Consider the following 10,072-nt stretch of genomic DNA (forward strand, 5'->3'; position numbering starts at 1 on the left):
TATATATATATGTATGTATGTATGTATGTATGTATAGGATCAGTGGAGTCACTGGGTCAGTATACTTGTAAATCTTTATCAGCAAGACTAGTTGAAAAGTAGATAATAACATTCACAAAATCCTATTTTACTTTTACATATTTATAAGTATTATATTTTAAAAGTCACTTAATCGATCTAACATATTTACATTGCATATTAAACCGTTTAAATTCGTGTATATAATTTTTCTCCTTATTAAAAAAGTTATATTACTGTTATTTATAAATCAAAACAATACTTACAACTGTTTATTTTAAAATTACTCATTTATTTCCATTCCATTTGGTATAGACTACAATGATAATTTATGAATTCTTTTTATTTATATTTTATACTGTCTGTCATGTTTCAAGTTTAAAAATGGAAGATTTTTACATTAATACATATTATTTTACAACAACTTTTATATTTTTAATACATCTTTAACAACAATATTGGTGTTGAACTAAATAGAGTGTTAAAAGAATAAGAGACGAAAAATATAAGTTTTAAATACAAAAAAATAATGCGTAACAAATAAACAAACGTAAGCACAAATCACTCTAGAATGTTTACAGTATCCAGTGCGAATCTTGGGAATCACAACAGAAAACAAACAAAGGTTACATAATTGTCAGAGCCAAAGATAGACACATGCCGATCAGACCACACGGGGCGTAGATAGTCAGGCTAGATAACCAGCAGCTGCGTGCGTGCTGATGACGTCATCCTACGCTACAGTATATAAGTGAGGTGATAACACAGTCTGGCAGACAACACTGGTCACTGCTCTAGTGATAACAGCTCACACTCACTCTCACGTATCTCGGCATTTAGTCAAGTAAGTGCAGCTCTTCCTTATTTTAACATCAATGTTTTTGTATTTTGTAGGATAAGCTCTTACAACACAATTATTTATCATACAAATAAATACTAAAGTATATTATTTATTTTTATTTTGTAAAAATAATACGCGGTAGTGATATGAACCACAACAAATTATTAAAGCCGTTTTAATATTCAAGATTGTATTGAAGAAAAAAATGTAAAGATAGTTATTTATACTTTTATTAGTTTACTATTTATTGGGTATATAATTGAAATAGTTATATTTAAATGTCAGTGAATAATTATCAATAGTTTGGGTACTGTATATTTGATAACTTTTTGAGAACTAATGTGAACTTTTAAATCTTTAAACCCTAAAATACAATACAAAAAACATATTTACTTCTTTTACAAAAGCTATTTTTACTTACTCAAAAAAGTAACAATTTACAATTTTGCTCTTTTTTATTTTCGTCTTAACTAGAACAGACAATATTCTTTTGTTTGAATAATTATTTGTAATTAACATTATATTTATTTTGTTATTTTCTTGAATTTGGTAGAACACCAAACATGGTTGCTATTCAACAATAATTATATTATTATCTAGCAATTTTGGAAAGAATCATTCTAATTTTTATGCCTCTTAGATACTTACAATTTTGTATTTAAAAGTTTTAATTTAAAACAACCAATGGTTTGAACTATAATTTACTGTAACAACAATTTACGTAAGGTGGCTATCAACTTGTTGCAAATAATATCACAACTAATTTTGCTTTAATTTGAGTTAATAATATTAGTTAAATATATAAAATAATATTTTTAAATAAATATTTGTTTAAATTAAACTATGAATTCGGATCTGGTTTTGAAAAGCATTTACACATATTATTTACCTATACATTTATTTCAACCTAATAATACCAAAATTTGGCTGAGATTATTTTTATTCGATAAAAATCTAACTTAAAATAATACATTTTCGTTTTGAATAACTACTATCATAGTGAAGTAACTTAGATGGACAAATTTTATATTCCATTTTCGATGAAAATGAAATTTTCATAAATATTGTCCAAATAAAATAATAGACAACCAATCTTTGATTAAGAGGTAAGAAAAACCAGGTTAAAAATGTACTTTATGTGTACTTTATGGGTAAGTCATATGCCTTATACCCATGCCTGTACAACCGATAAATAGATAGCTGAGAGTACGTAAAAGTAAAAATAAAATCTTTTACATGTAACATTATCTATATGCACTAGGTATTATGTATAATTTTATGTATACTTGCTCCCAACCAAAAGCTATTAGATTCTGAAAATGATAGATAATACTAAAAGCTATATCTATAATATATCGCAATAGCACATGTCAGCTATAAATCTAAACTTTGGAAATTTAAACTATCATTACTAGCGTTTAAATTACAGAGATATAAAGTAAATAAGGAAAATCAGTTCTAACCGATTCTCATTTATAAATAATATTTGTATTTATTACTACTTATTTTATTCCAGACTGCAATTTCTTTTCTGTATCTAATAAATGTTATGTAATAAACGATAATATTTCAATATTCAGCAGTAGGTTTACCAACTAGTTTACTAACTAAATAAATTTTTACTGTATATAGTCACTTAAAGGGGTGAAATATGGGGGAGGGGTTGTTTCATTACAATCTGTATTCATAGCAATTATAAGACTGGATTTTTTGCGATCCATTATGTATAAAAGGAGATTAAGTCCATATTATGGAAATAACCGTACCTTAGACTATTAGGTACGATTCCGACCTAATATCTATATTTATTATTAAAAAGGAATAACATTCGTTTTGATTAAACATTGCAGAATGACACTGAGCATGTCAACTCGGCTGGTGCGTGGCGGCAGCGCTGTACAGCGTACTTACTGGCGGGCTTCTCCCTCCAGCAACAGCTCCCCTAAACTTGTCAAACACGGCAGAGTCCTCAACTTCGGCCCCGACAAGCTCCCGCCCTCGCAGTCCATCCTTCTGCAGCAGAAGGATGTCTGGAGGCCTTCCTCCAGCTCGTAACTTCGATGTCAGGTGAACATATATGTCTTTCTTAATGTATTATAGATTTTATTTTATACCATTGTTTTATGATGTACCTCCTTTCTAGAGTACAAAAAAAGTTCTGATGTTTATTTTATATTTGCGTAAACATCAAACCTCTCACAGAACACAAAATTAAAATTCGTAGGCATTATATTTTGAAAAATTTCCCAGCTGGAATTATTTAATAATTAAGTTTATCTATATGGTTGAAAAGAGCGAGGTATTTGAATCAGTTTTTTACGGAAATGTTCTTTACAATTTAAAGCCAAAAATACATTTAATTGTCCGATAGACAAAATGTTATATAAACTATAATATATTTTATTTTTCAGGTTACGAGATTTTGTGGAGTGCCTCGTCACTGAAAGTCTCTCTATGGGCGACCAGTTTCGAGTAGTCTACAAATGTATTTGAATATTATATATTCGGGAATATTTATAACTTAATTTATATTTTATATTTTTTAATACTTTCTCCTACATTTCTACATATGTGTAGTTGTAGAAAATAAATAGATTTTATCATTCTACAAACGTAAACTTATTTTCCTTTTTACAAATATTTTTATAAAAACACAAAAGTTTGTATACACTAGGGAATAAAAAGTATTTTGTCACTCTATTCAGGGAGGGAATTGCGCAGATAACATTCCATGCATTCATAATAATATTCGATTAAGTGTTCTTGTATTTTCTGTGCCTACTCAGATAACAAATAGTAATTATAACATTCATCGGATAATATGTGGCATGTAAAAAAACTGAGTGGTTTTGGAATATTAATCACTCAAGTTTAAATTCACAATTCTCAACTAAACGAAAATTTGTCCTTTACAGTTAATTGTTTTATCCTTAAATTTGTACTTTTACTGTGTTTTCTTAAAATAAAATACAATTTTATCAGGTATATTAAATCAATAGATGAACTGTTAGCGGGGCAATTCATGTAGAGGTTATGTTGTACTTCAGACGGATCAGAACTTATATATCAGAATACAACAGTTTTATTTTTAACTTCGCTAAATTACAAACCATTACTTCTCATGCCTACGCGTGGAGGGTTTAGGTGAATGTAATTCTCCCCCTCCCCCTCTAAATTCTATTCAAGTTATATTTTAACTTGCGTTAAGCTGAAAGTATAATAGTAGTCGAACAATTTACCGTAGTTCAGTTTCGTTGAACAGCTGACTTATAGTGAAATACAAGACTCATGCTTTGTAATTTTTGAGAATGACGATTCCATCTGCAACCCGTAGGGGTTGACAAACTATTATACAGACACTGTCGCTTCCACACGCCGCGCTTCGGGGAGACAGATCGCGTGTAATGGCCATGAGCGCCTATCGGACATCTCTATTAAAGACTAACTTGTAATAGTCTTAACATAGTTCTCATCGCTTTGGATTTTGACGGTAGTCGTGTTTTAATGGCTTTTTTATGAATGGATATCTAAAAATATAGATAAAGTGAAAGTGTAACAAAAATGAAATAAAACCTCTAGTTTTCTGATTTTACTATTTAGAAATATTGTATTATTTAAAAGTGATTAATTTTACTCAGTGTTACTGTTATACATCCCCGATATTGTTTAAACTAAAATTGAGTAAGAAACATAAAAATGTTGATGCTTATCGAAACGAGCTTTTTAGTGGACCTATCTATAAGAATAAAATAATAAACTTTCAACTCTTTAATAATAACCCATTTAATTTATTTTATAACATATTTTAATCAAAGTTTCACAAAAACTGTAAGTCAACAACTAAAAAAAATATCGTCGTTATTTAAATAGTGTTAGAATTAAGGTTCGTATTTTTACAGTTTTATTTTACACATTGTAATATGTTTTGTTTAAAAAAATTCCAGGAATAAAATATATATATATATATATATATATATATATATATATATATATATTAATCTTCAATAAGAATTCTTCAATTATTGTAATAAACATTTTCTATATTTCGGCTTAAGCCGTCTTCAGGAAATTACAAAAATTACAAAAATTATATAAATAGGGCTATAAGAACAGAATAAACATAAAACATCAACACAGAAAATGAAAAATAAGAATGAATTATTGTACAATGGTGAACATATGATTTAATTTTATAAATTCACTTTGTTGACTAAGTCACCTTAAATTTAATCCACTTATATATATATATATATATATATATATATATATATAAATAATAACAACAAATATTATTAGAAAGTAAATGTTAAGTTCATATTAAAATAAACTCGAGACCTAAGCAAACAGTAAAGTGCTTCTCCGGCTAGATAACGTCAATGTTTTAAGGAGTTTAAACCAAAATAAAGAATTGGATTTTTATATTTTTGTGACTTGACTTTTTATATTTTTCACAAATTTTTGTTTCTATTGTTGGAGCTATGTTCTGGAGTTTTAAATAAATTGTTGTTATAGAAAAAATTCTATGCAACAAGAAATTAATAAAGAGGCGAGTGTTAAGATGCTATATGACGGGAATCTGAAACTCTCCCACGGTCCGAGACCCCAGACGACTGTTGTTTTCAATCTATAAAGGTTAACGTTTAAATTCTTTAGGATTAGGATAGCTTTACTAATCTTAAAATCGGTTGAGAAAACATCCCGAGTGTTTGAATACTTTAACAAACCAGTCAAGTAAGGGGATAGCTCAAAAACATATTGTTTGACTATTGAGAAAGACAAAATAAAATCAGTTGAAATATTTAAGTTGGTGCTTTTAATAGTTTGTTTAAAACTGAAACCAAAAATAATATTTTAATAAATAACTAAATAACTCCCCCTCCCTTCGAGTCAGTTCATCCTAGATACGCATATCCTCTCATGTATGTATTTTTTAAATATATCACTAACGTTAGTACTGTGAAACACTTCCTTAATATCTGTAAGTAATATATGAGTAATATATCAACGACTTTCTGTAACGGTCTTGTAAAACATTTTCAAACTATGAGATGTGTTCAACTTGTCACACGTTGTGGCATACCATCAAAGTGAACATTTAATGTTCATCTGATTATTAAAATACCACTGATGTTTTAACATTTGCAACTTTTTAAATTTGTATGAACAGAAGTGACAATAGGGAGGCAGTTTGATTAATTAACGAGCCCAGGTCACAAGGGAACAGTTACGCTACTTGGATCTCAGCCCACGTCTAGCCCGGTTGTCCGACTGTGCCACATTTTCCGAATTAAGCCCACAAAATTCAGCCCACGTCTCTTTCTGGAGTTTTCATACAGAGGCGTCCTTACATTGTAGGGGCTTAGTTGCTAACTTCGTTTCCTCTGATTCGTTCATTATCTAGTCTGTTCTCTCACCGGTGGACCACGTGACCTATACCTAGGTACCGTGTTTGCATATTCATGGAAATGGTTTTAGGTGTTATAAGTAACACCTAAAACCATTTCCATCGCTTTTTCCAAATGAATTCAGATATCAATATTTATAGCAGTGGCCTAACCATAACTAAAAATAAATAAGCTAACTTCTACAAGTGTTAATGTGGCTTAAGTCTCAGATATTAATATATTTAAATTATTACAACTTACAGTACACTATTGATGTTCATTTATCCATGAAAAACTTTTTAAGGCTCATAATGGGCTACTAAAATGTGTAATATAAAATATCATATCTTTGTCTTTTCTTAGAACGGCTTTAATGGTACAGTAGTAGTAAATCTACATGCATCGCTGTCTCTCGTTATACAGGTATAGCTAGTTTAGTTGTATAATTAAGTTAACGATAATTATACAAGGCCTGAGGCATAAACATTGTTGCAAATTTGATATAATTCGTTATGGCTATAATAACATAACAGTTACGTAACCTGCTTTAGTAGCACATTTAACTTTAATGAGTATAATATAAGAGTTTCTATATGTCTAATGGTTGTACTTCTTTGACATGAAAATTCCGGAGTCAAATCCAATTTAAGTGATTAAACAAGTGATTTAATCCCAAAATGTTGCAAATAATTTAAATAATTTTGGCTTTGATGTTTTTATTATTATACTATTTTTACTGTGTTAAACAATTATCGGTACCTATATGTGTATACGGACAAGTGATATAAGATCTTAAACATGTTCAACATGAAAATAGAAATAGAAATGATATTACCAATTTGAATTAAACTGACGTCGTCATATGATATTAATAATATAACTGATCTTTGCTATACAATTTTAATATTTATTTTTTTACTTATTTACTTATTTAAAACAACTGGATAATTTTTTATCATACATTTGTAACAGTAGGCTATATTAAAAATATAGGACAGCTTAAAAAATTCAGAAACTGTAGATACAACACAATTTGGAGTCGTACAGTTAATCAGAGTTACAAAGCCATCACATTATTGAGATTGTGGAAGTAAAATATTGAATAAATGGAGACAATAAACTTGATAAATTAGATGTAAGAAAAGAGTCGCACTTCTTACAATTCTGCTAAACATCACAACTTATTTATTACGTCGTAATTCTACTAAGTGGGACAGACACGGAATGGTTCATCTATTTCTTGCATCTGGACTGTCCCTTTCGTTTCTCTGCGATATTGTTTATCAGAAAAATGTAAGAAGAAACATTGGTCCCTATAAATAAACAGTTAATTAACTATCAAATAGAAATAAGTTAATTATGATTTAAATATAAAAATATTTTTCTAATTAGCTACCAAACACCCGTAAAAAGTCCTATATCCTTCGGATACACACTAATAATATTTATTAATGGGAGAATTGCACGTATTTGGCATTATACTTACTGTTTAAAGAGAATATTATTGAAATTTAATTTACTACATTTTATAAAAAAAACAATCTTAACGTTATCATATACTTTAGTACGAGTAATTATACATGTATATGATCGCTCTTGGTAAACTTTGGACAGTATTATTTTTATCGTCAGATTGTATGAATTATAAATTATTTTATAATGTAGGATTAAAATATCGTAATAATTACACTAATACCATGTGGAGTGGGAATGGGATAACGAAAACATTTTTTTCTTTACTAAGAACCTACTTCTTCTACTGTATGAATAATGCATAACTAACATTAATTTTAAAGTGGCTTTGCGTCCTACGTCAAGGATTTCACAAATTCTTTCTTTTGCATAAAAGAATGTTACGAAGGACATAACAAAGTGTAGGTAGAAAAAGTTTCGAAATTGTATCGAAAAGGCCTGTTTTTTGTGAGTTTTCTAAAGGCACTCTAGTTATAAACTAACCATGTATACGTATATTTACTTTGGTATAATTCATGTATATAATAGCATAAATGCTCACAGATAAATATGTGTGTATATATATATATATATATATATATATATATATATATATATAAATGAGGATAAAAAACTGTCCATGTTTATGATAAATTATGTGTTTGGAGAGGGAGAAATATCAACAAATTATATGACCCGCTGCTAACAGTGTCCAATACTAGTTACGATGGGGAAGGATTTAGTACTTAGGCAACATAATTATGTATAGAAGATTGAAGTGGATAAACCCGCACGTCAAAGTTCACATCTGCGGTTTGTTTTCAATTCAGGACGATAAGCATCTCACCGTAACTTTATTTACCCATATGGACTCCGTTTTCCGTGGAAACCTAGTTTGGCATCATTTTCAGTTTATTCACTCAAGAATCAATTGTCTTTCAACAAGAATACTCAGTTACAAGAAAAATGTGTATGTGTACACACAACCATTTCCACACTCAGGTAACTCGTTATTTAAGGTAGATAAGTCTACAAATATAATCAAACAGTCATAGAATCATCATATCATTGAGGATTTATTGTAGTACAAATGTATAACTGTTCTACAATTAAAGAAGTTACTCGGAGAATTATATGAAACAAAAAGGATCTTTAAGTGAGCATTTAGCTTATTACATTACATACAGCAACAGTAAATAATTATAAATACTGAGTTGAAAAATTGTTTTTATGAATAATTCACAACTCTAAATCCTTAGTTAAGTGCTAAACACCTGAACTGGTGGTGCAAGTGTTATATAGGAAAAGGTTTCCGATACTTCCTCCGTGTAAGACTAAAAGGTGAGATATAGTGCGAAAGTTCTACCCAACTTACATATGTCAAAATCAAACCTTCATATCGGAGAAATCTCACCATCCGAATATGGGTTTCCAATATCAACCGCCTTTAAGATACCGTGACTGCTTATTATAACTTACCAATAATTGTTATTCGCCCAGATATTGTGTAAGATATGTTAGCTTAAACATGAAATTAAAGAAAACCTCGTTGGGATGTCAAGAATTCCTGGATAACGTACGCTTAGAGGACATTCATTTGAAGATGGACGCGAATTTTTGAATACACCGTTACTAACCTCAGGAATTACTAAGAATATTTCGCTATTTAGGTAACACTGTTTAATACTATAAACGCTGATGATACCCTTATAGGTATTTATCGGCTTTCTGACCACGCGCAGCATTACTGCATAAGTTGCTGGGAAAGAGGCTTTTACCTCAAAGTGGATTTCATAAATCCTTGTAAAAACCTCTTACTACTTACTTGATTACGTCTTTTTATACGGAGCATTATTTAAAAAAACAGCAGACTGCTGTTATTATCATTGTTCAGTACATTATTTCAAACAGGTTCTGCAAACAATGAGGACTATGCTTTCCAACACAAGATAAGAACACCCCGCACCACGTGTAGCGTAACAAGCCCACTAAGTTTATAAAACCAGGGGTATCATCTTCGTGACATTTTTGTGGGATATTGCTTATCTCACTGTAAGGAAAGCTTCCTTGATATAAAAACAGACAAGAATATTTAGTACAGTTACCTTAGAAACTATAACACTACTGACGATAGGCATTCACTGGAGTCTCAAGCAAATCCAAACTTATACCTCAGTTCGATACAAAGATATGTCTTTGAGTAAAAGGTATCAATAACATTCAGCAACATCTTATGTATGGATGTGCACCATTGTTGAACTCGATCTTTCCTATGTAGAAGTGAAGATTCAAGTCTGACTCAATTCATTATCGAAATATCCTGAAGACTACTAACTTCGCTAACGCCCATCCAAACTCCATATGATGACTATAACTA

The 10,072-nt window shown here is 29.7% G+C and overlaps 1 long non-coding RNA gene across 1 annotated transcript; it reads left to right on the forward strand.

Annotated features, from left to right (window-relative positions):
* The first annotated feature begins 703 nt into the window (after positions 1-703).
* LOC124371666 lies at positions 704-3,467 on the forward strand. Its single transcript, XR_006923265.1, has 3 exons — positions 704-862; positions 2,710-2,926; positions 3,271-3,467. It is a non-coding gene; the product is annotated as an uncharacterized LOC124371666 (long non-coding RNA).
* Positions 3,468-10,072: the final 6,605 nt, after the last annotated feature.

This window comes from Homalodisca vitripennis, chromosome 1, assembly GCF_021130785.1.
Source record: "Homalodisca vitripennis isolate AUS2020 chromosome 1, UT_GWSS_2.1, whole genome shotgun sequence".
Lineage (NCBI taxonomy): Eukaryota > Metazoa > Arthropoda > Insecta > Hemiptera > Cicadellidae > Homalodisca > Homalodisca vitripennis.